We start from the raw sequence: 6,695 nt of genomic DNA on the forward strand, positions 1-6,695 counted from the left end.
GAAATGATGTGATTCCTGGGATTTGCTTCAAAATAATCTGACCTATTGGAAAATTCTATGAGAGAAGCTCAGAAGAGCCAGCTCTGTGCCTGTGGATGTCATGTGCCATAGGAATTGATGTTTTCAGTGGTTATGAAGAATAGTGGTCCTTTGTGTTCACAGTAAAGTTTGCAAGTAATGATGTTTTTCTTCCAGTGAGCATTTGGGATCCCATGCCGCCTGCAGTGGAAGTGTGGAATCCTAACCACTGGACTACCTGGGAACTCCCAGTACTAGACCTTTTGGAAGGAGTTGGAGAGTAGGGGTAGTGGCTCAGAAAGAGCTTCTCTTTCAGAAATGTGGCTGCTAAGCCCCAGTGCCTGTGATACTTGTGCTTCACAACCACAAACTTCGAAGGTGGGAGTCAATCATTTTGATAAGTCTCCTGAAAGGAACAGCTAGCAGAAGCTGAACCCTTTTTCCATTTGGCCTCGTGGCAAAGGCAGAGATCACACCAGCAGCTCCACACAGTATGATGTGCTCACTAGTGCCCTCTGAACAATCTTCTGGTACCTTGCCTAAAGACAATGCCCCATTTTGTTGGGATTCCTTGGATGAGGATGGATTGGTTGACTCCTTGCTGGAACTGTCTGATGGAAAAGATGATGGCCATTTCAGTTTCACGGAGGAAGATTCAGGAGCTTTTGAAGGATGATGACCTATCAAATGAGCACTTTTCTTGGGGAGGAGGCTTGTCTAACGATGACAGCAGGAATGTTGAGAAGGGAGGGAAAGGGAGTCAAATTCCACTTGATACTCCCCAAGAGAAAAATTCATTGTACAGCTTGGGACCAGAAGCTGAGACCTCTGGCCTCTTCAAACTACCTCAACTAAATACATCAGCTGGTCATGGACCAACTCCTACTAAACCATTGAAGAGACGCTTTGCACTAGAAAAGAATCTTATAAAAGTTACAGTTGCACCATTTGATCCAACAGTTTGTGATGTTGCACTTGATAAGGACAAGACTGATACATCCGAAGTTACTGAAAAACCCTCCTCCCTTGGAGAAGAGATGAGAGAAGATGGTCTTAGCCTAAGTGAGAGCACAGTTTTCACAGAATCTGAAGGGATCAGCCCCAATAATTCTGCCTATGATGGGCCCCCACTCCCTTCTTCAAACAGTAAGTTTCAACAAACTGTCTCTGATAAAAATATATCTAACAGTAAGAAGCCTACACCTGTAACCTCTCAGATATTGAACCATTCAAAGACTCCTTCTAATATGGGGTCATCCTGGAGAAATGGATCACATAAATCAAGTTTTGAAATGAGGTTTCCAGTTGTTTCCAGTTCATCAAACAAACATTTTCTTGACAAAGATTCTGGGAAGCTGAAGGTACATGAAAAAAGACTAGGCAAGGTCATTCCTGTTCTGCAAACCAAAACAAGGACTAATATTCTGACGTTTTCACCATCAGATCTAAAAAAGCAGAAGCAAAGTTATCTCAGGAATGTCATTGCTCATATAGAAGACCCAGTGAACTCTAACCAAGGTACCTTGGGGGAGCTGTGTGCCTTGATGGATCACGTTTATCACATACAGAACCCAAAATGGCAGCATCCTTCGGACCTCACCAGGTGAAACTATGCCTGGTTCCAACAGAAATCTCTGCAAAAATACAGTCTGACTCAGTGGGTTGACGGGAACATGTGAAGCCACCATCGGTCCCAGCGTCTACCAGATTTCCTGTACAGTCCATTTGTCTCCTCCCATCAACAATGAAGGTCCCTATCCAGGGTCCTGTCCAGAGCAGCATCTCATCTTCTGCTGCTTTGTGCTTTGTAGATTTTAAAATTTATTTTTCACAACATTTTCATTTAAAGAACTTGTCACCTTTTGGAAATGCCCATTGCTGACTTGAAATTTTTTGTATAAGGTCCTTCCTGTTTGTGTGTGTCTATGCATTTAAGCAGTGTTGAGTTGATATAGTTTTAATTTTTTAATTTAAATTGAAGGTGGCTACCGCCTGAAAGCCAGCATTAAGTCAAAACACCCAGGCTCAAGCAAAACACCCACCTCTGTGCAGAGGTGAAGTCTACTTCTGGTGCCCAGAAGAAATCATCTTTTAATCTCCTATGAGGAAGAGATTCTTTATCAGGCTGCAAGCCAGTGTTAATTATTGCTGGTGACTTATAAATGGATACAAGTCACTTTTAGCAACCCCTCTTACTTTTTTTATTTGAATCTCCGAATACCTGTCAGTATTTTAAAAGTTGGTAATCCAGCACATCTGAAGAGTTGAAAGGACAAATTAAAAGTGTAAATCTCTTCTTTTTGTACCTACTAGCTGCCTTTATTTTTTGGCTTTTTTTTTATTCTTCATTAAATTTATTTTGCACAATAGTGTTTACAAATCTTGTACATCTTAACTCTAATAGAAGAATAGCAATAACAAGCCCTGTTGACTAACAACCCCTGTTGATGACTAACAACCCCTGTTGATTTGCAGTCTTGTGACTGTTTGCCTTCTCTGCCTTTCTTCAAGGATTTTCCTTCTTTTTTCCCCAGTGACCTTAGGGCTCTACCAGCATATTCCTGTATCCTGTTAGACATAGATATGCCTCTTAAGAAAAGCCTTACTGTACTCATTATTGAAGAACCACCTACCCAGAGTCTTGACTCTAGGACAGGCTAGAAAGCAGTGCTATTGAGAGGTGTCAGTTGGTCTTCAGTTTCATCTGCTGAACCCCAACTTCAAGTATGAGTTGACATATTAGTCAGTGAGCTTCCATCCTGTGGGAGAGACTTTGGAGAAGCTGTCTTTTGTCTCCATTATTAGTTAATAAGAGGTGCCTTTTGGTCCAGGATGTTACCATCTCCTTACTTGGTCAAATCTCTGATGTACAGTTTTACAAAACTACTAAAGTGGATCTAAAATAGTTTTGATTAAGCCTGTGCTCAAAGCATTACCTGATCTTGAGGGTAATGCTATGTGCAGCTATCTTAATGGATGTCTTAGGAGTTTGTTATTCTCTTTACAGACAGCTCTAGACATCTCTTGGGAGATGTCTGGCATTTGTGCTGCTGTTCACTCTCTGTGAAGGTTGTACCTAGTTGCTATAGCACGGCCTGTGATACTGGTCTCACTGCCTCTGTCTGGTTTTGTTCTTCCATAAGCCCCATCTTTGTATGCCAGTAACCCATCTTAAACATCCTACCCTGCTTTAGAAACTGACTTGGGAGAAACTTGGTCATAATTACCAGTAAACTTAGATGGACATCCCTAAGTGTTAACTATTTCTATCCAGTCAAGGATTCTCTTTTCCTTCAACATTTGGTTTAGAGTCTGGGACCAAAATGCAAAGGGGAAGAGTTCTGTTCAAAGGCAAGAGTCAAAATCTGTTATTTCAGTTGGCATTGCCTATATCAGTCACTTCTCCAGGTTTCCGTAAATTAGCTTGATGGAATGGGACAAACATCCACCTTTGGAACTATAGCATAGTTAGAATTCATTGTTACTGGAATAACTAGCATTGCAGTTGTCTTGTTCCCCACAGATAACCAAGGAGTAAAGGGACAGCCTTTTGCTTAGGCAAAAGTCTAAGACTCATGTTCCTGCCTCCCTGGTACAGGAGGGTTTAAGACTGATATGTAATGGGAGCATCGCTTTTGCCAAATCAAATGAGTGACGGGTTAACGAGAAAATATGACAATCACATTTTGTCTTTGCTCAAATAATTCTGTTTTTCCAAAGCTTTAGCAGCTTACTTAAATCTGTTAGACTGGGGAAGGAGAAAACTGTTCCCTAGCAGTTAACGTGGTATTCTTTAAGAAGAAAAACAAAGCCAAAGAAAACTCATTATTAGGCATGTTTGCCTTAAAGACAGTAGTGGGTAGAATCTAGAGTTTTAATCTGTTTTTAAAAGCTACATACCTCATATTTGGTGTTGGCCTCTAAGTCTAATTTTCATGTAGAATTCTTGCCATGTTGTTTTATTTGCATAAGCATTGTGTGCATTTAACTGCCTACCTAGCCTTCTTCATCTGTGATGACCTTCTCGCCACAGGGATCTTGACAATACAGAGTATGAATGTGCTGTTTGCATAGTTTACTTGTAAGTAAAGAGCCTGAAATAACCTGTAGTTTTGCATCTAATGTGGACCCCAATTTACTTTGATTGTTGTCAGGATCAATTATGAAACTGAAGTTTGGTGCCTCCTCTTTACCATGTTTTTCCCCTTGTAGCAGTTGTGTTTAATGTCATTAAAAAGAAATAAAAGTTCTTGTCAGTGAAAAAAAAATCACGATGAGATACCATGTCATGGGATGTGTATAATAAAAAACAAAATTTTAATGAAAATAACAAGTGTTGGAGAGGATGTGAAGAGATTGAAACCCTCATATATTGCTGATGGGAATAGAAATGGGTTCTGCCACTGTGGAAAACCATTTGATGGTTCCTCAAAAAGTTAAACATAGAGTTATCATATGACCCAGGAATTCCACTTCTAGTTATACACCCAAAATAATTTTTTAAAGATGTTTAAACAAAAACTTGTAAATGAATGTTCGTAGCAACTAAAACGTGGAAACAACCCAAATTTCCATCAACTGATGGATAAACAGAATACAATAGAACATTATTCAGCCATAAAATGGAATAAAATATTGATGCATGCTCCAACAAGAGGTCATGTATTATATGATTCCATTTATATGAAACATCTAGAGTAGGCAAATCCATAGAGACAGAAAGCAGATTATTAGTTGCCAGGGGCCAGGGGGAAGGGAAAATGGAGAGTGACTGCTAATGGTCCTGGGGTTTCTTTCTGAAGTGATGAAAATATTCTGGAATTAGACGGTGGTGAAAGGTACACAACTCAACTAATTATACACTTTAAAAGGATGACTGTTAAAAATAAAAGATGACTGTTATGGCATGTGAATATATCTTAAAAACCCACTCCAAAATATCAGTAATTAAATGGAAATAGATACTCAAATCAAAAAGCTAAAATTGTCAGACCGATTAAAAAACAAAATGTAACTATACAAAAAATATTTTATGGGAAATCTTTCAGGATCTAGACATCAGTTTCCAAGATATTGATATAATATCAAGTTCATCAAAAATAGGAGAGGAGGAAGTCCAATTGCAAAGTGGCAGATTCTATCATGTACCAACATGAACACACAGTTAACTACAGTATTTAATATGGCTGCTATATTAGAGATTTAAATTTCACCTGTCATAGATTTAATATATTTGGTCTTTGAGTCATGTTTTGCTCTAGTATATGCTTAATTATTTCAAATTGCTTTTATTCTTTCATTACTATTGTTATGAATATTATTGTATAATATATGTATAGCATAATAATTAAAGAAATAAGTTCTCATAACCATTATTTTCTAGATATTTTTGTAATTACATTGCAAATCTTATTTTTGTTCCAAGATTTGATCTCAGGGAGAGGGGAGAGGATATGATCTGGGCTAAGTCTTAGGGAAGATGCATGGAAATTAGCCAGGAGAGGTAGGTATTCAGAGAAAAGGAGAACATGTTCCATGCAGAAATAAGAGTAAAGGCAAACGAGAGAATGAGACTTCATAGCATATTTGAGGAGTTTCGAAAAGCTTGGCTTGACTGGAGAATAACGGGGAAAGAATGGAGTGATCTAGGCTATAAAAGAAATAATTTTAAATTTTGATCTGGAGGTTGATATGGTTAGATCTGTGTTTTTAAAAGATAAATCTGGCAGCAAAATACAGTATGGTTTGGGTGAGTCTATAGGATAGGACATCCGTTTAAAAGGCTGTTGTAGCAATATGGCAAGAGACGATAAGAGCTGGGCACAATGAAAGTGCTTTCATTGTTCTGATGTTATCCAGCTTTCTCTCTCTCTCTCTCTCTCTTTCTCTCTTCAGACCAAAGTTACCCCTAGAAAATTTTCTGGTCTTTATATCTGTATCTCTGAACGAAGGGTAGAGAACCTGGTTTATATCACTTAGTTATTCTAGGTCTTAATTTTCTTATTTGTAAAATGATAGTTTCCAAGATCCTTCCCATTTCAATGTTCTATGGAAGTACCTTGCCGCCAGCTGAGAACATTAACCATCACACCAGCCACGTGTGAAACTAATGATACTTCTGGATTCTTCACTTTTCACTCACTTAAACTAGTGTATTGGGTTTCCGAGTGATTTAAGAATATTCTAGACATAGTGCAGTTTTTGTTAACTTTATAACTTTCTACTTAAAAGATACAGAAACTTTGTGATGTGAGACCAAATTAAACAAAGGACTTAATCTTGCAGGTTGGATTTAAGCACCATATTATTTTATTGTCTTTGTTGTTGTTTTGGAAGTGCAACGTGAAATATTGGTTGACAAGTATAATGCCTATGCCTCCAATCCTCCTCTATTTTTAAACTTTTTCCAGTAGGGATAAGAGTGCCTAAGGATTTATATTAGCTTAAGAACAGCTTCTTTATATCTGTATCTCTGAAGGAAGGGTAGAGAGGCAACAGAATAAATACATAAAATGGTGTCTGTAATATTTTATTATGATGACACTAGAGTGGTAGCCGTAAATTGTCATCATCTCTTAGGAATACATGAAAAGAAACATGATGTGCAATTCTCTTGTATCCAGTTTCAATTATATAAGTGCATCATAAGTTCTCAGTTCTTATTCTGGATACACTGT

The 6,695-nt window shown here is 38.1% G+C and overlaps 1 pseudogene across 1 annotated transcript; it reads left to right on the forward strand.

Annotated features, from left to right (window-relative positions):
• Positions 1–511: 511 nt before the first annotated feature.
• On the forward strand, positions 512–1,766 carry LOC309827487 (S100P-binding protein-like; annotated as a pseudogene). The gene has a single exon. The product of its transcript is annotated as a S100P-binding protein-like (transcript).
• The last annotated feature ends 4,929 nt before the right edge of the window (positions 1,767–6,695 follow it).

Source organism: Grampus griseus, assembly GCF_964374135.1.
Source record: "Grampus griseus genome assembly, chromosome: 9".
NCBI classification, from domain to species: Eukaryota; Metazoa; Chordata; class Mammalia; order Artiodactyla; family Delphinidae; genus Grampus; species Grampus griseus.